Source organism: Eptatretus burgeri, chromosome 6, assembly GCF_056783735.1.
Source record: "Eptatretus burgeri isolate ZD-2024b chromosome 6, Ebu_testis_v1, whole genome shotgun sequence".
Classification (NCBI taxonomy): Eukaryota; Metazoa; Chordata; class Myxini; order Myxiniformes; family Myxinidae; genus Eptatretus; species Eptatretus burgeri.
In genome coordinates this window covers 16511578-16532551 of record NC_140966.1, presented here as the reverse complement: position 1 = coordinate 16532551, position 20974 = coordinate 16511578, and the positions used below count along the sequence as shown (strand labels likewise).

The 20974-nt window shown below is 40.5% G+C and overlaps 1 long non-coding RNA gene across 5 annotated transcripts in view; it reads right to left on the bottom strand.

Annotated features, from left to right (window-relative positions):
- Positions 1 to 11289: 11289 nt before the first annotated feature.
- The window catches only part of LOC147024354 (uncharacterized), a 165169-nt gene continuing 155484 nt past the window's right edge, over positions 11290 to 20974 (bottom strand). For all 5 annotated transcript variants that reach the window (XR_015058976.1, XR_015058979.1, XR_015058978.1 and 2 more), the window contains one exon: positions 11290 to 12093. This is a non-coding gene — a long non-coding RNA (uncharacterized LOC147024354). The remainder of the gene's footprint in view (positions 12094 to 20974) is intronic.

The following is a 20974-nucleotide window of genomic DNA, read 5'->3' as shown; positions in this document are numbered from 1 at the left end:
CACATCTCTGGGAATGCTTCCATACCCTTACCTTTCGAGATGAATAAAGATGTCTTGAAGCAATAGAGGTCTGACTTGTACCACTGAGATTTCCATTTAGACATTGGCATAATTCTTAGCATACCCATTTAGCATGGCGACCATGGAAGACACAAGGTGTGACATTGCTATGGAATTCAATCTCGTGGCCCGTTTAATAGCGAACCTAAAGAAACTAGAGACAACCAAGCCAATGCTTTGCTTTCGCAAAGCAAAAAAGGATCTCAAAGCCATCCACCTGATGTATATCCTATGCACCAGTCATCTCCATTTCCAAGCCACCACCGGAGAAAGAGGATGCCTTGTCATTCAGGATGAGTTCCATCTAATTATTGCCTCCGAAAACTTTCTCAGTGAACTCGATTACCTTATCTGGCGAGTTCAGGTAGAGTTTGATTCAGAGACCACCACCAACTGAAAGGGGCTGCGCTCCTCGACCAATACACCAGGCATGGCATTGATTGCATCGCTAAACCATCAAGCACTCCATTGCAGCCATCAGAGGGAAATACAACATTTGTTTGGACTGTCGCATCGAGATGTCAGTTGAAACCGATACTTCAGAACTGACCTGCGCTGAGTGCAGAAAAGTCTGAGAGTTGGTAGGAACCACCTTTGATAAGGCACAGTTATACTACCAGGAGGGGCAGAAGGTCAAATCGGGATCGTTCAACCAGAATCACCACTTTCAGTTCTGGATGGACTTCATTTTAGCCCAAGAGCCAGAGGAGGAGGTTGGAGATAAAGATGACCATGATAATACTTATAGAGAAAAACTACTGGAGCAACTCCAGAAAAAATGGCGTGACAAGAAAAACCATCGCCTCCTCACAGTTGATGACATAATAGATGGCATAATCGAGCAAACGGATCTGAATAAAAACTCCCCTCTTATTATGCGACATCTCACAGGTATTGCCCTCCCTCCCCCCCCCCCCACGTAGCTTCCTGAATCGATCTGTCAATGGAGAAAAAAATCTATTCACGGAAGCCATCAAAATTTGGAACAGGGTCTGACCCACCGGGCAGATGAACCGCAGTTATTACCCTCGCTACATATTCAAGATCCTTGATGCAATTCTTCCTGGAGATACTGGTCCATCAATGGCTGCAGATCCCACAGAATCGAAGGAGCTCTGGTAGGTCCTCTACTACATACACATGCAGGGACAGGCTACCCTCAAAAACATGTGATAGGGAGTGGGAAATATTTGTTTGGAGCTTCCTGAGATAGAGTGGACTGCCACTAACTGAGAAAAAGCCAAGCGGCACCGGCCGCTTTAATATTGGACTTCCCGCCATGCGGGATATCATACTCTGGTGGTTATTTGCTTTGAAAAGTTTGTTTTCTGTAATTATTTGGCATAAAACAAACCCAAGATTTCTTCTCCATACAGATCATTTAATTTATAGGTCCAGGATACTGTTTCGTGTGTATCGACGATTTTAAATAACTCGTTAGTCCATCTTGTAGTATACGCCTTCTCAAAATGTGATTTCCATTGGTGTATTCGCATGATATCTCCAACTCTAAACTTTGGTTTCTTCAGATTAATTTCTTGTTCATATTCTAATTTTGCGAATATTTCTGAGGGTTTCGATTTTGTTCTCGAGTGAATTGTGTCATTGTAAGTATCTACAACATCTTGTATGATACAAACCCATTTCTTATGGCCAAGGTGAGTAAACCTTTTGCACAATCTCTCAAAGTGCAATTAAAATGCTCAATGACAACAGCCTTTCCTTAATCAAAGGTACTGTACAATGTAATACCATGGCCTTCAGAAAATCCATGAATATTCTATAATTGAACTCTATTCCCTCATCAGTCCATAATTTCTATGGCATCCTTTTACTTTTACTAAATATGCCATTGAAGGTGAACATAAGAGTACTTCCCCTTTTGTTTTTCAAAGGAACAACCCACGCATATCTCCTCATCAAATCAATAACAGTTAAAGCATACTTGTGTCCCCTATCATGATCAAGTTCAATCAGGTCAGTGGACCAAATGTAATCAATCTCCTTAGAATACACCTTCCTTCTTTTAAACTTTGTAATCATCAGTTTATGTAATTCATAGGCTAATTGCTCTTCAGAAGTAATAGCATCAATTTTTTTTGCTCTGCGAAAGTGGAAACACGAAGTCCCAACCTCAATTTAGCACTTATCATCTTCTTCATGATAAATCTATCAACTTTCTCTCTCAACGTTGGATTTCGTATCAAAGATAAATTATTCAACATTTCTCTATCGGTTTCGTGTTTCTCATTCAAAGGAGTGCTATTCCCATAATCAATATCGTGCTTCATATACACTTCATCAACCCTAGTTTTAGGTCTGCTCCAAGGTTTAGGATTGCCAGCTTCATCTAATCTCTTATCCAGGTTTGTGCCAGGACCATAGAACGAATACCCTGGCAGATGTAGTTCTCCAGGTATCCCATTCATTGTGAATTTACTTCCTGATGGAAATTTTTGTATATCTCCTCCACTTTTCTGCTTAGAAATTAATTGACTCTTTATTTCGACACAACATACATATTTTTTTCTGTTTAACTCTATTATTTTTACTCAATTATTTTTACTTTTTAGAATGGAGATGTCCCTTGTCTTGGTTTTCTTTCTGCACTTGGAACAATGAATCATTCTATTTTAACTCATTCAGATTATAAGAAGCTTTTTCTCTTTAAACATAAACATTTGAATATTCACTTTGCAAAAGCGGATAATACGAAGTAGCATTTTCATACTTTCCTCCATAAAAGCTTTACTATACTAAGTACTCAAATAATTTTATTCTCTCATTTTTTAGGATTGAGATGATCAAATATCGAAATCGTATCTACATCTTCTCCATCAGCTATAGCCTACATCTTCTCCATCAGCTATAGCCTACATCTTCTCCATCAGCTATAGCCTCCACCTTTTCAGCAAACTCTGTTCTCAGCTTTGCTAATCTCAAAGTTTTCACTCTTTCACTTCAATGACTCATTTTAATTGCTCTCTCTACCTTTAAACGTTCTTGGTCTAATTTATTTACCCGTTTTAAAAGTTCTTCACCACTCAATGTTTCAACATGTTACTTTTCTTCGATCTCATCCCCAACCCCATCCTCATCAACATCCCTTTTAACCTTTGAACCATCTCCCCATGGAATATCATACATATATTCATCAGGATTTGACGATATTCCTGCATCTGTAATTATTTTCTTTCTAATGGGGAACCAGTAACATTTATTCACCATTTCTAAAAGAGCTCTTTGTTTTGCAAATTTTATTACCTTTTGTTCATTTAATATCCTCATTAAATCCATATTTTAGGTTGAGCAACATCAGTGTAAAACCACCAAGCTGTTAGTATTTTTTTTTGACATTTTTTTTTGTATTTTTTGTATGTATTTTTTTTTTTTTTGACATATACGAAATTTATTAGATGAAAATGCACAACACCACCCCATCTTCCCATTGTCATATCAGTTTGAAAACCCTTACTTATTGCATGCAACTGTGTTTCTCTTGAATTCATAATATAAACAATAGCTAGGCTTTCATAGCTTTTGTTCTGATCAAATTCTTTTATTTGTTGTTTGGTAATTGTGCTTCTGCAGAGCGGATAATCGTCTTCTTTGTGAGAATGTTTCAATTGTTCAAGGTCTTATAGGTTTATTGAAAATGACCAATTATATTGGTTATATGTATGTATATATATTATATACATTATATATATATATATATATATATATATATATATATATTGGTTATATATATATATATAATACTATGAAATAAGCCTGGTGTTGGCGCAGTGGTTAGGGCAGCAGCTTGGAATCCAAAAGGTCCTGAGTTCAAGCCCCGTTGGTCCACTGAATTAATACACCAGGGGTTGACTCAGCCTGTCATCCTTTTGAGGTCAGTGAAATGAGTACCAGTATACTGGGCTGGTGGTGTATACCCTGGTTAAAATAGGTATACCATATCCCTGTGTCGTAAGAGGCGACCAGGGTTGCGTCAGGAAGGGCATCTGGCGTAAAACATGTGCCAAATCGGTATGCGGATCATACGGATGATCCGCTGTGGTGACCCCCATCGGGAGCAGCCGAAAGAAGAAGAAGAAGAAGATATAATACCATGAAATAAGTCTCAGTATATTTCTCATAAGGGAACTTCTCATAAGTGAATTCTGATGGATAAAATTTCTCCATTGAAGGAAATCAGGCGATTACTTTGGTCAGTGATTCTAAAATTTACTCTGCAGATGGTTTTAGCTGATACAAGCAGATAAACAAGATTTTTCGGTTCCATGTTGAATTTAATTCCAATGGGGGTTGAGTACGCACTGCAGTAGAATATTGCATTTGTTCATTTACCATCGGTGTAAGCTCCATCAACCAAATCACAGTGAATCGATACCGAATTTATACATGAAGATATTTGGATAGTATCATCACTGTAATAAAGTCTGTTCATTTCAATCTTTTTTTGAGGAGAAACCCAATAATTCTCTGAATTATTATCGATGATGAAATTAACTTTGTAATTGTTTTTCAACTGAATGCTTGATTTTGAAGTATGTTTTTGAATGCCTATGGTTTTATTTCTTGGGTCATCCCCTTTTTTTCTTCAAAAGGTATGCAATTTGAGAAATCTCATATGCTCCTTGTGGGAATGTTATCGGTTTATACGCGCTTTCCAGATCATAACTGAACTTCTTGTTTTTCTCTGTGATATTGAACAGGGTATGATAAGTTTCCATTGACAATAGTGAAGCTTCATATTCTTTTGTAAGGTCAAGTTGTAGTGGGTATGGGAACGAAGCCGTGTGATCACTAGTTGTGAAGTTAAAGCTTAAGATCATGCTTCTCATTGTATATAGGATAAAATATCTTTGTATTGGCCTTTATTAATTGTTTTCATATTCATCAAGTGGTCTAAAATGGCTGAAGCCTCATTAAAGCAATTGTTGTTTCCAGCTTTCTAACTACCTAAGAGTAATAGCAGTCTATTAACTTGCTGTGCTGGGTCATTTGGAAGAAAGCTAACACCTGAACCTGAACCTGAACCAAGCTTACTTAAAGCATCAATAATATGTTTTTCCTTCTCATTCGTCTTTGTTCTTGCAGCAATATAAACCCCATAGTTATGCGAGTCCAGTAAATCAATGTAAACTCAGTCATCCTTGTTTTTCAAATTCAAAGGTTCATCAAAATAAGTTGAATCGTGATACCCATCTTTTGTTAGAAGAAACATTAATCTTGGAGTTAATTTAACATTTGATCAGCAGAGCTTAGGAATGTCAATTTATCATTAAATATCAATACTTTCTGTTTAACAAGATAAAATATTGCTGGTTATTCTGTTGGAATGAGACCCGCTCTGGTTTTTGAATCTGCTGAATATTCATTGTTTTGAAGAGCTCTCACAACATAATTGAGAGGTTGATTTGCTTCTTCCAGTTGTTTGAATAATCCCTCATCATCATATTCTTATTCTCCTATATCTTCTAGTTCTTGCTCCATCATTTGACCAAAATCTTTTATCATTTGAAGTTGTTTTTTTTTAGGGGTGTATTCTATTGAAGGAATTGTGGAAACCCCAGTTTCTTTCATTTTTTTGTTGAGAAGCTTTTAGAAGCAGTTTAAAATATTTATCTTGTTTTCTTTCAAATGCTTCTTCACCCGTTAGTTTTTGCCTCCATTTCTTCCGGGTTTCTTGTTGTTGTTGTTGAGCTCCTTTGGAAACCCACCTTTGATATTCCTTAAATCTTCTTGCTCATTCTTGAGCATCCATCTATTTATTGGAATATATTATAAAGCATATTTTCTTCTTTAACAACGACATAATTATATTTGCCCTTCATGTGCTTCATGAACTCTTCAAATTCGCTTTTACTACATACTGTTGAACAGTTACCTCTCCAAAATTCTGCATATCTGTCACGTTTATCTTGAAGAGAATGAAGATATTTGCATTATTTTTATCGAGCGACGCGGAAGTTGAAAGTACGGCTGTGATATATAAATCCAATTACAAGAGGAATGTCTCCCTCTGGTATAGTAGCTATCCATTACCGTTTGGTTTTTTTCATTTACACAATCATCGAATATAACAAGGTTCTTTTGTGATTTGTCCAAATTTTCTGGTGAAGGTACGTCATCCGTGTTATCGCTAAGAATACTAGATACTGGAAGGTTTGATTTCTTTTTATTTTTGGGTTTGACAAAATAGCTGTACGACATCTTCGATGTTATAATTATTTTTGTTTTGAAGGGTGATGTGAAGTTTGAACAAACCGATGATGCCTTCTTTTTGAAGACCTGCATTGAAACCTTGTGAGAGCAGTTGATATTTGGGTTGAAAGCTTGACTTTGTGAAAAAAATTAAATTGTCATAATCTAAGAAGCCAGGAGTAATGAGCGTCTTTAAAAGCAAATAAGTTTTCTCACTTCCGCTCGGGCCTACGATGAGACATCGAAGTGAATTTGGAATATTTCTATGGTTGCTAAATCGTATCTTGCTTTCCCAGATGGGTGAAAACTCCATTTGTATTTTAGTTGAAATATAATGTTACCTCCTGCTTTTTGTGAAGTAGCTCATTGAAAGGGGCCAGGGATGTCTTTGTGTCCGTATGCAAACGTGTCGACACAATTTGCCTCCATCCACCACTTGGAGGCGAAGGGGGATAAAGACACATTGTTTACCCATATACCATAGATCTGGTGTAATTTACTTCTCAGCATATCCATACCATGTCTGAAGTAGCCTGGTGTTGGCTTAGTGGTTAGTGCGGCTGACTTGGGATCCTAGGGTGCTGAGTTTGAGCCCCGTTGGCCACTGAATTAATACCAGGTGGGGTTGACTCAGCCTGTCATCCTTCCGAGGTCAGCAAAAATGAGTACCAGTGTACTGGTAATGCGGACACGACATCAGTGCCAGAGCCGCATCCCTAACTAATGATGCAACCAGCAGCCATAAGGCTGCATTCGAAAGAGAGAGAGAGACCATGCCTGAAGGTTTTCCTGTCAAAGAGGCTCTCTTTGTACTGCTCATGGGAAAGGTGCTTCTTTACAACACACTTCCCTTACCTTTTCCCTTAGCCTTTTGGATGCCCTTCCCACTGGCCTCAAGGATGGAATACATCTTAGGAAAAAGCACCATGTACTCGGCGATGGAGCGGCCAGTGCACTCAACCATCATCTTGCTGAGCACCATCTTGTTTTTATCGCTGTGGAGTGGGTGGTCTTTCAGGTAGTCGTTCGTGTCATAGAACTCTGCGTTTGCGACCATGCCTGTGTATACATCCTCTGTCTGGATCTCAAGGAGGAGAGAGTCCGTGTCTGAGTCGAGGAGGTTGCATCTGTCCCCGTCTTACTCTTTCAGCTGGTTGTAGTAGAAATCGTACATGAGATGCTTGGAGAGGTCCAGGTTGCTGATACCACATAGACAGGTCGACTTAGCATCAGTCTGCTCTTATTCATGTGAAGAGCAGCGAGGTCGTTATTGAATATCTTCTGCCATGCAAATCTTCGGCATGAGATTAAGCCCCGCAGCTTGTCTTCCTCATGGGCATGGATCAGCTGAACGTCGACACACTTGCGCAAGTTGTTAATCATTTTGCTGAAGACAGAATTGTTCATGAGCTTGTAGAGATCATTTTCGAAGTTGCTGGTGGCCTTCTTGCAAAGCTCTCTTCATTCTAATGTAGGGTTCCTTTCAGAGGCTCTGGTTGAACCGCAGAGCTCGGTGGACCTTCTTAAGCCTCATACCCAGGGAGATGTATAGCTGAAGGTTGCGGTTGTGTAGCACATGCTTGGTCTTGTCAAAGGAGGTAGGCACCAGCTTTATTACTTTGACCGATATCTCCCTAAGTTCTTGCTGGTATTCCAATATCCACTCCTTCTGAGCCATCATGCACTCTGGAGCGAGCGGATAGGCATTGTGCTTATCGTGCAGCTCCTCAGGATATTCTAGGTCCACTTTTAAGATTTAGCCCATGGGGCTGTCTGTCGAGTGATCTGCAATGCTCCCAGCAAGCTGCCCGCAGTCCTCTACCCACTCAAAGCCACATGTTGGCAATGGCAGGCTCATGGCTCAGCCGTATAGGTTGTTGGCATTGAGGTACAAGATATGGCTGTTACTGTAAGTTTGCTTGAGTCATACCCATCGACATTTGTTTTCCTTTGCATGGCGTTTTGAGACCATGGAGATGCCACTGCGCAGACCCTTCTCGATAAAGAGGTGCTGGTCATAGTCCATGAGAAGTTTGAACTCTACGCTAGTTTTCTTCAGGAGCACGTCCCAGCTCAGACTGGGACTCATGTAGTAGTGGGCAGGATGAAGACCATATTGTCGCTTGCAAGTCCTTCTGAAGGTCCCAAAGACATAAGCCAGAAGGAGCACGTCTGTACAGAGGTAGAGATCATCTCCCATGTCTTTACACCCAAACGCAGTAAAACCTTTTGGGTGGGGGTGTAATCCTCTTCGCTGATGTTCTCTTCACTGAGCTTGCTGTAGAAGGCCTCCTGGGGAGGAAGAGGATCTGTGAACTACTCAAAGGAGTTCATATATTCATAGGAATACACCCCTTTACATGCGAGTAGGTACGCATGTGCTGGTGTATACATTGCAGTGATGGACAAACATGAAGGGTCTACATTTTTGCAGTATTCTATGCCACATTTCAGACACCGAGACACAAACTGCCAGTCCTTGTTGATGACTCCTTGCTCTTCCTATTTACAGGTTGTGCACACTTCAGATGCCCCAATCGTACTGCAGACAAGCTTGTCTCGGGAAGCCAGGAGGATCGGGCAAATAAGCCGGAAATCTGAATAGGCGGCTCTGATGTTTAACTGATGTTGACCATGTAATCTTTGTCTGTTTGACAGGGTCGCCGGGCGGAGGCTTCAAAGTTGGCGGTGACGCTTTGGTGTAGGACTATGTCCAATGGGGATTGAGGGAGTGCTTGTCAAACTCCACATGTTTCGATTTACCTGCCAATCACATAACGTGCCTTCTGGTTGAATGGTTTGTATTAGTGGGAACAATCATCTGGGTGGCAGACTGATTGTTACTCTTTGCGGATTATGCGGTTTTACCATGTGAGACTTAATCTGCGGTGATGCTCACCTTAACAGTCATGAGGTGCATCTGATATGCATGTATACATATATATATATATATATATATATATATATATATATATATATATATATATATATATATATATATATATATATATATATTTATATATATATATATATATATATATATATATATATATATATATATAGTATATGTATATATATATATATATATATATATATATATATATATATATATATATATATATATATATATATATATATATATATATATATATATATATATATATATATATATATATATATATATATATATATATATATATATATATATATATATATATATATATATATATATATATATATATATATATATATATATATATATATATATATATATATATATATATATATATATATATATATATATATATATATATATATATATATATATATATATATATATATATATATATATATATATATATATATATATATATATATATATATATATATATATATATATATATATATATATATATATATATATATATATATATATATATATATATATATATATATATATATATATATATATATATATATATATATATATATATATATATATATATATATATATATATATATATATATATATATATATATGACACACACATTCCTTTGTGGAGCTCCCACCTTTGAGTGGATTTTGGCTTTGTGCCTGGGAAATTCTATTTTTAAAAGCATAATATTTTGTGCCTTTCTCCTCACTTTTCTTGCTCTGGCAGAATTTTGGAGGAATTGGGAAAGAGTGGGAAAATTATCTGGTACGATGGTGTGAAATGGGCATGTGTGGTCAAATTTTAGGCTCATGGCATGAGGATGAGGAAAGGGTTTGTGAGAGAGTACTGCCCCCTGCTGGAGGGAGTCTCTAGTTAGTTGTCAACATGGGGGAATTGGAAATTTTCAAAATGGGAACTGCGTATCTGCTCGACATTGGACAAGGCAAAATTGGTAGCATCACCGCACAATTATGGGAACAACAAACATTTTTGGCTTCAAAATGTGTAGTTTGTGGGATGGGAGTGTTGCCCGACAGGCGGGAGAGTGTGGTTGACAGCAACAATCCTTGGGGCTCTTTTGTGGTGAGCCACCAGACATGCCAAGAGGGTGAGTTAATGAGAGTTTAAGCCCAGAAAAGGGCCCGTAATGTGTGAGTGCCTGGAGTGTGTGTGCTAGGGAGTGCCCCACAGTTAGTTCAGGAGTGTGGGATAGATGCTCTGCCTGGTGTTGGCTTAGTGGTTAGGTTGGTGGGCTTGGGATCCTCTGATCCTCAGTTCAAACCCTCCTTGGCTGTTAAATTAATACCAGGTGGGTTGACTCTGCCTGTCATCCTTCTGAGGTCGGCAAAATGAGTGCCAGCTTACTGGTATCTTGTGTTGGAGTGGCAACCTGTCCAGGATTGTACCCAATAGCCAAGGAGACTGCTTCGGCAGCACACAATCCTCTGCATAGAGTATGGTCCCATTGGATGAATGGATGAATAGATGCTACAAGTAAGTCCCAAGGTGTCGGTGTCATGTTGAGATGATGCCAGGCGAAGAAGCTTGAGGTGCAGCCACACTGCCCAGCCAGCTGTTTTACTGCAGCACAGAGAGAGAAACTATGAGGGCTATTCCAATTTTTCGGGGGATGAGACCAGCATGATGAACAGAATGGTAAGTTGGCCATTGTGACCACCATCGTGGGATTAAATGTATTGTTAGGAAATCTGTTTTTTTATGAGGATGGTCACATTAGGTTCTCTATTCTTCATACCATCCAATGCACAGAAGCCACTGGTCGAGATGAGTTTGATGTAATTGCATTTAAGAGGATTGTTTGGGTCCCATAATTTTAGGTTAGTGCCACAGTCAGTCATTCTTCCTGCCAGCGAGCCCAGGTCAGGACTCCTTACATAAGCTTGTTAATTTTTCAGGTGCACCATCAATTCCTCCCGAGGGCCTAATCTGAATAGAGACCACCTGCCATCAACATCCAGCTGCCAGCCTGCAAGAGTATCGCTGCTGCCACAGAACTTTAAGGGTTCCAAAATACCAAGAATAAAAAAATTTGAACAAACCCAAAACCTTTCAGATATCAGAATTTAAAGAAAAGAAAATAATTTATTTCAATTACACAACTTCCAGCTCTGTACATACATGCATATGCAGTATATGTATACTGCACAGTGTTGAAATTAATTATGGAAACACACAGGAAGTGCACAAATAATGAGCAATTGCAACTGCGAGGTGTATATAACAAACATACATTGTTACAGAAAAAAATAATGCAAAAACAAAATGAATACCGTGTGGAGTGCTTTTATTATTTGGTATTTGAGCCTTTTGCTTTATATAGAGCATGACACAGAAGCCTGGTGCTGGCTTAGCAGTTCGGGTGGCTAGCTTGGATCTTAGGTTCCTGAGTTTGAGTCCCTCGTTGAATTAACACCAAGTGGGGTTGATTCAGCCTGTCATCCTTTGAGGTTGGTTAAATGAGCACCAGTGTACCGGTAAAAGGGGTGTTCCATCAGCGACACAGCTGTGCCCTCATCCAATGATGCTACCTGCAGCTTTGTGCTGCATACGAATGAGGAGGAGGAGGAGGAGAAGCATGACATCTTGTTTTGGTGCTTCCATATATTTTATCAACCTACGACTGTGGAATGGTGTTCCAAATAACCTGTAACATTTTCCACACGCACAAAAAAAAAATGCAACAAAGGTGTTCAGTTGCCGTTTGCTTTTCTCGGCAACCATATAAGCCCATCCAGCATCAATGACGTCCTTTGATGACTGTGCAGGCCAAGGTAGTTTTATGAATGTTTCAGCAGTCTCCAACAATTCGATATAGTTTTTCTCCATATTGGATGTACCAGCAAGTTGCCCGTGCCCCTACGGTTTTCTAAACGGGGTAAGGATGGATTGGGCAAACATGAAAATGACGTCTTCAGTCATCGAGGGGAGCAACAATTTGCATTTATTGGCACATCTGATGCAAATTAAATGCTGTCATGGTTGATAGCGAGGTGCTCCATTTGAAACTCATCGATATATATATATATATATATATATATATATATATATATATATATATATATATATATATATATATATATATATATATATATATATATATATATATATATAGCTTTTTGATGCCTGGGGTCTGTAATAAAAACGTGTATTGATATCAAAGGCAGTGACCAATCGCAAGTCAATAGTAGGATACTTGGGTTCATTGTTGTGTTGGAAGATGAATCCCTGATTCAAGGAAACATCTTTCTGGTGGAATGACATGATGACAGTCATTGAATGATGACATGATGACAGACAGACAGTCATTGCACCTTCCTATTTATGTAAATCTCTGACAGCCTTAACTGAGATGCAGCCCCATACTTGTATTGATCCACCGCCATGCTTTAACATAGCTGTTGTATGCTGATTGTTATCCCTCTCCAAAGCCTGCCTTTTAAAAAAAACTGATCATTGCCATATTCAGTTATTCAAACATGGACTCGTCAATAAAGACCACCTTCTTCCATGTCTGTTCATACCACTCTTTCATTTCTGCAACCAATTTCAGCCTTTTCGTTTGGTTGTGTCTCCTTGGCAAAGGTTTTTGAGCAGCTGCACATCCATTGAGAACATGTTGCACTAATACGTATTTTTACTCTTCATGGATAAACGTCAACACTCAAACGTTCAACTCGTCATTCGCAAGATCTCAACTATATCGTAGTATGTCATGTATACGTAACATACCAAAAGGTACTTGGAGTGTTGAGCTATCTTCCTTTACCACGACTACTGTGAAAATTACCAGTTTTGTGAATCTTCCTCGGTCTTTCATACAGCTCCTGCTAAAACATGAAGTCAGGCTGCCTTAATTTGCTAAGATTTTGGCTTCTATATGGTTATCATGAGATATTTCCTTCTCAGAAGCCAGAGTATTCACCACAGATTCACTTACCTACCATGACATCACCACCTGTACTTTTATAGTCCTGCAAATCTGGCACTTTCTGATTGCTTGCATGACATCCAAACACAGTGTAGTATATCAAAACTATACTGCGGAGCATTTAATTTTCACATACGAGATGCAGTTCTATCAAATGTTATTTGCATTTTATAGCCAGTTCTTCATTTGCGTGATATTATTCCATTACTGTACATAAAGGAATTATTAATCAGACTACGTGCTGGCAGATAGGATACCGAGTTGAACGTTCATCTTTGTGCTGCAACACCCTGCATGTGCAGCATGCTTATTTCATCACCAAGATGAGGTTTTAGGACTCTCCACATCACAACTCCTCACAATGAATCTATTTCTTATTCATTGTCATTTTTTAAGCACACACTGTTGAAGTCCTTCTCATTGTATGTGCATCGCATATGTATGACTATGAACTTGTTATCATTAACATCATGATCATTATCAAGCACTAATCCAACATTTATAATTCTCAATTTGGGAATCAAACCCAGATTAAACAAGAAAGATGTACGTTAACAACCTCTGCACTGTTCAATCAGAATATATCAACTTACATTATTGTTTAACATGTGAAGGAAGATATAAAATGAATCAGAAAACTCAAGAGTAGCAGAGAACACCATTCATTTAATGCACACAGAAATAAAGGTAAAAAAAGAAAAGAAGGGTGGGGGGATTCCACTTATATATGTATGTGTGTATATATATATATATATATATATATATATATATATATATATATATATATATATATATATATATATATATATATATATATATATATATACTAGCGATACCCGTGCGCATGCACGGGATAGCAGTACAACATGGCTGGTAGCAGATGACAAACCGTACAAGGGGAATGACAAAAATACGCATTGTGCAAAATGCAAGTGGTACTATGGAACGCCAAGACTTCCCAAACATTGTCAGCATGTCCGCTAAGTGCCATAGCAATTTCATAGGGATCGTGTGACGGCAAGCCCAGTTTTTAGTGTGCAAGCTTGGTATTATAATAGAGAATATATATATATATATATATATATATATATATATATATATATATATATATATATATACATAACATACGTGTATGTATGTGTATGTATGTATATATATATATATATATATATATATATATATATATATATATATATATATATACATACATTCGCAGCCCATAGAGTATCGCTGCTCCCATGTATGGCTAAAGTAAAGTTATGCTGCTTTTGCTAAAGTAAAGTTGTGGAAACACACATCTGATATATATATATATATATATATATATATATATATATATATATATATATATATATATATATATATACAAATATTGTTACGAATCTGGAAGCTATTTGCACACAGACAGCAGCCCCCGCAGTTCAGTTATTTCGATAAGTATGTGTTTATAGTCAGGGGCCCGTCCTGTCTCATGGAATTACATGTGTGCGCTACGAAGTTTCTTTATAGTTCGTTTTTTTTTTTTTACATCTTGAAGCCGCACAACGCCAACATATCTTCTTCGCTCGTCACCTCAGGGCTGGCTCCGCCTTAGCCAGATGGAGTGTTCGGCCCAACCAATGAGGGGCGGCCACTAGTCGCCCGACAACCCCTCGTCCAATCCGGAGGCGAGTTCCTCAGAGCGGTTACCTCAACCCGTGGCAGAGGGGAAGGATAAGAGAAGGGGCGAGCCGTCGTCAAGAGAGAGAAGAATCAGGTGCAGATTAATCATTACATGAAGCTTTCCTGGAGCATCACCAGTGGAATTATTAATAAGCATGTTGCTCTCATTCGGCTTGCCTTTGCTGGAAGGAGAAGAAGCCTCGACACCTGCTGGCGTTCTCATCTATCAGCGGGTGATCGTCTCGTCTGGTCCGTTCTCGTGCTGGCTGGTGTCCATTGCATCGTTCCTGGTCCCTTGTGCCTGGTGCGGCGACGGAGGTGTGGGTTTGAGTCCCCCCCCCTCCCCGAACCAGCTCGTCTCGACCAGACCGCACGAGGTGGACAGGTGCAAGCGTCGGCAGCTGCCCCCAGCTCGCCTTCCCTCCCGAGCTGAAGGGCCAAATAAAGGCCGTGGTGTGTGTGTGTGTGTGTGTGTGTGTGTGTGTGTGTGTGTGTGTGTGTGTGTGTGTGTGTGTGTGTGTGTGTGTGTGTGTGTGTGTGTGTGTGTGTGTGTGTGTGTGGTGCCAGTCTGTTAAGTAGATTTGTTAAGTGCTTTTCGCTCGCTGTACATTTTCCTGCATATTCGGATAACTCTGCTCCTTTTGCCCCCCCTGCCTCCTGATAAATAAACCCCCAATTGTTCAGTGTACCAGCTCGTTGTCTGTCACTTTCTTTCACTAGCCCAGCACGGTGTGGGCTTGAGAAATAGTGAGGCCGTCGTTGCCGTAAGTTGTCATTGGGTCCGACAGACTCTGGTAATTCCGCTCGGTTACACTGGACCGAGGTCGCTCGAGTGACCCGGTTCGACAGTCAGTTGAGGGTGTGACTTCCCTGGTAATTTGACGACGTGGGTACTTAGGTATATTTAAATGTGGCTATTGACCCTATGCCACGCCATCAGAGAATTGGCGATCACGGTCTTTAAGTGACCCGTGACCTTTGAGTTGTCCGAGAGTTACGACCAAAATTCCGGGTATTCGGTGGGGAAAGGCTCTACTGCTCCACCTCGTGGTCGTTTATACCCACCGAACCCTGGCCCACAACAATATCATATATATATATATATATATATATATATATATATATATATATATATATATATATGTATGTATATGTATATGTATATATATATATATATATATATATATATATATATATATATATATATGTATATGTATATATGTATGTATGTATATATATATATATATATATATATATATATATATATATATATATATATATATATATATATATATATATATATATATGAGTCGTATGAAGAGCTCGTGAAAAGACATTATCACCCTAAACTGGGTGAGATCGTCTAGAGATATAGGTTTCATACCCACCATCATCAAGATGGTCAGTCAGTTTCTGAGTTCGTGGCTGATTTACGCCGACTCTCCAAACATTGTGAGTTCACAGATAAACTCGAAGAGATGTTACGTGGTTTCTTTATAATAGGCATCAATGACGACTCGATTCTGTGGAAACTCCTTCTTGAATCCGACCCCAATTTGGATAAATCATGGAAATAGCCACTGCGTGTATGTAAACTGCCGAGAGCCTGCGTGTTATCTCTAACAAGTCAAAAGTTATCAAGCAGGACCCATCGGTTAGGCCAAGGTCACATTTGCCACAGCAGCCGTGGGGTCTCCAAAATCTGCGGCCATTAGCAATTATATGGTGGCCGCAGTATTTCCACGGTCACACAATGTAGCAGTCACATATGTTTTTATTTTTCGGGTAGCCGCACGGCGTATTTAGAAATCGTGGAGACCGAAAACGTGGGGGTGCCGTAAGGTCTTTGATTTGATGTCGCACGGTGACCTTAGGGCGTCGCTGCGGCTGCCATATAATTTTCAAGGCAGACGCAAGGTGCCCGCAAGGCGACCACAGGGGGGCCCTAAGGCGAACGTGCGGCCAGACGGACGGTAACGAGATGGTATATATACCAGTTCTTTTTTTTTACTGAAATAAAAAATACACCAGTATATATAACTGAATATACTATAACTATAATATACCGTGGTGCCCCCAGAATCCGAACGCCCCATTGTTTGAATAAATTGGAATCCAATAAATTTTTTCGAGAAAACTTTCCCCTAAAAACCTAATACATTTTAAAAAACCGAACACAACGTAGCGTTCATGTTTGTTCACGTGTCTCCCCCACCTGTTCGAGCCGCATCTTCGCACTTTGTTCATTCAGTTCGTCGGTGGAAGTCCTCGTGAAAGCATCTCTCGTGTGTCGATTGATACTTTAGGCATCAGTCACATTTGCTCTACGGCGAGGATACGGCGGCCGTACGCCCTCTGAATTGACAGAAACGTGCGGCAGCCGCAGAGAAACTGAGGTGGCCTCAGGGTGGCCCTACGCCATATGGCTATATTTTACAGCTCATAAGGTCGCCGTGGAATTATAATGCGGAGTTATAACTTTTTTCATGTCTACGCTCGCCTAGAAATTCGACAAGCCGAAACAAAAGAACTGGTAAAAAAAAAATTAACCCATTCGTTACCATCCGTCTGGCCGCACGTTCGGCTTAGGGTCCCCCTGCGGTCACCTTGCGGGCACCTTGCGTCTGCCTTGAAAATTCTATGGCCGCCGTAGGAACTCCCTAAGGTCACCGTGCGACATCAAATCAAAGACCGTACGGCACCCTCACATTTTCGGTCTCCACAATTTATAAATACCCCGTGCGTCTACCCAAAAAATAAAAACATATGTGACTGCTACATTGTGTGACCGTGGAAATACTGCGGCCGCTTTATAATTGCGAGTGCCCGTACATTTTGTAGACCCTCCGGCTGCCGAGCCAAATGTGACTTCGGCCTTACCTCGTGTTTTCACCTTCATTTGTGATGTTTGTTTTTTTAACCATCTTGTGTTTTAATTAATAACAAAAAAAGCAATCCGATCACGTGGTGTGACGGACTGTCGGGCAAGGATTGAATTTGGAATATCCATGATTACGTCAGCCCGATGCGTTTGATGAAAGTGATTGTGGTTCTGCGGGCATCATGTTTGATGAGCAGCCCTGGGGGGCAGCGCTCTCGCAGAGTGCGCGAGTGATCGGAACCCAGGCTGGAGCACGAGCCTGTGTGGACCTTTGGATGTGGTGATTGTACCAGTTTACATCCAATACACCGCCACCGAAGGTCATTTACTCATCTTATTTCACCTTAAACATGGGGAATTTCAGTTTAAAGTGTCTTGAAAGTGGGTTTTCTTTGGGTCCACAAACGGATTAATTCACTCCATTATTTCTTATTGGGAAAATATTTTTTCAATCCGAACTTTTTGCAATCTGAACAGCCTCCTGGAACGAATTAAATTGGGATTCTGGGGGCACCATTGTGTATAGGTAAACACCAATACTCAGATCTCTCACGGTAGCGCACGGTCGATGCAGACTGCCACGGAGGCCGTACGTAGGTGCACGACGGGCATAGGGGAACCGTGTGTCGACCCTGCGTTGCCCGCAGGTAGTCACACAAACCGTAAGGCCACCGTACGGCGACCGTGGAAATAGTGCGGCCGCCGTAATTTTTTGGGGGTTGGGAAAATTCATTTTTCATTGAGAAGAGCTTAGGGCAGCTGCACGAATAACGCAAGCCCACCGTACACCCTACGCACGGTCGACGTGGAACACATCTACGTCATAGCTTGGCTTTGTCAAATTGCTATGGCAAACGTAGAAATGAAAAAAAGTTATAACTCCGCGCTATGATTCCACGGCGCCCCTACGGTCTGTAAAATATAGCCAAAACGGCCTCCCTGAAGCCACCTCGGTTTCTCTGCAGCCGCCGCACGTTTGTCAATTCAGAAGGCGTACGGCCGCCGTATCCTCGCCGTAGAGCAAATGTGACCTAGGCCTCAACAAGGTAACCTTTGGCTGCATGGAAAAGTGTTTTTGCAAGCCACCAAACTCACCTCCACCTCCTGATATTTCTGAATCCAGCAGGAAGGTTGGGGTAACTTGTTGGCGTTGTGGTAGTTATCATCATTATTTTCAATGTTGGTACAGGAATTATACCTGTGACAACCATGGTAAGCAGAAGCATTTGAAGTATCGTTGTTCTCGAGCCAAGACGAAGAACTTGGTTCCTGCTTAACACATTGAGGCGAACCCTGATGCAGCAGACGATAGGTCACAGAACACAGCTTACAGCCGCGAGTCAAGCGAGGAACTTCATGAGGTTTTCTCTGTTGGAACAAAGAGCTCCGATGCTCCAATTATAGTTGATGTAACAATCAATAAGATCCCAGTGAGGATGGAAGTTGATACCGGCGCTTCCAGATCAATTATGAGCGAGAACAAGTTCACCTCCATCGACCCTCTGAGAAAGGCTCCTGCAATATCTACTGACTTGAGAACATACACCAAGGAGGTGTTAACTGTAGTTGGCTCAGCTAACATAACTGTGGGATATGGAAACAGCACTCATGTCCTACCACTACTGATAGTGCGTGGAGAAGGACCAACCCTCTTAGGCTGAGATTGGTTTTGAATAATCAGACTTAATTGGAGTGAAATAAACAGTCTCCAACTCTGATGCTCGATACAATACAATGCTCAACAAGTACACTGGTCTGTTCAGCGATGGTGTTTGCAGCTTTGAAGGGCCAAAAGTGAGGATTCATGTTTCTGCAGATGCTCAGCCATTGTTCCATAAGGTGAGACCTGTGCCCAACATGATGTGATCAATGATTGAATGTGAGCTTGACTGCCTGCAGAGCGATGGCATCATCTCACCAGTCGAGTATTCTGACTGGGCAGCTCCTATCGTTCCAATCCTCAAAGCAGATGGAACAGTGCGCATTTGTGGGGACTGCAAAATGACGAAAAACTTCTATTCAAAGCTGGATGGCGACACTTTGCCAAAAGCAGAGGATCTGTTCACCACTCTCATGGGTGGCCAGACATTCACTAAGCTTGACTTGACCAATGCCAATGCTCAAATGGAACTGGATGATGACTCCAAGCCCTATACATGCATAAACATTCATCGAGGACTCTACATGTACAACAAATTCCCATTTGTCAAATGCTCTGCTGCACCAATCTTCCAACATAAGATGGAGACATGATTGAAAACTATACAAAAGACAGTCGTGTTCCAGGACAACATACTATTGACTGGCAAGTCACAACATGAACACCTCGAGAACCGAAACAAAGTCCTCAATCGGCTGTCACAAGCTGGGTTACGCCTAAGGCATGAGAAGTGTACCTTTATGACACGTGAAGTTGATTACCTGGGTCATCAAATCTCCTGTCAAGGCATTTCGCCCTCTCTGAGCAAAGTTGAAGCCATTGCGAATGCACCAATGCCGCAAAACATTTCAGAACTTCGTGCATTCCTGGGTATGTTGACCTACTTTGGTAATTTCCTGCCTCAACTTAGCACAACCGTCGAGCCTCTGCGTCTTCTCCTTGGGAAAGGCGTTGTCTGGAAATGGGAAGCTGTCCAAACAAGAGTGTTCAAGGCAGCTAAAACAATGCTGTCCTCCTCGACGTTACTTGTCCATTACGACCCATCCAAGGAACTTGTTCTCAGTTGGGATGGCTCTTCATATGGCATCGGGTGTGCATTGTTGCAAACAAATGGAACCGGTAATCTCCAGCCTGTTGCATATACATCACAAACCCGATCTGACACTGAACGTCGCTATGCTCAAGTAGAACGAGAGGCGTTAGTGTGTCTGGGGCACCTGAAATATGCACCAGTATGTCTTTGGAAGACATATTACCATTGAGACTGATCACAAATCCTTGTTTGGTCTCTTGGGAGAACCGAGAGCCATTCTGCCCACATCATCAGGTTGTGTACAACGTTTGGCATTGACCCTTACCGGTCATGACTATTCATTGGTTTACCGCCTGGGTAAGGAAATGTACTGTGCTGACATGTTTAGCCACTTGCCGCTTCCCGTAACCATCCCAGAAACTCCAATATCTGCCGATATCATTCATTTCATGGCTAACATCATTCACGATGAGGCGCCTGTAACCGCGAAGCAGATTGCTTGTGCCACCAATAGCAATCCAGCTTTGTCACAAATTAAATGCTGTGTTCTGTCAGGTAATTTGGCATCATTACAGGAAGGGGC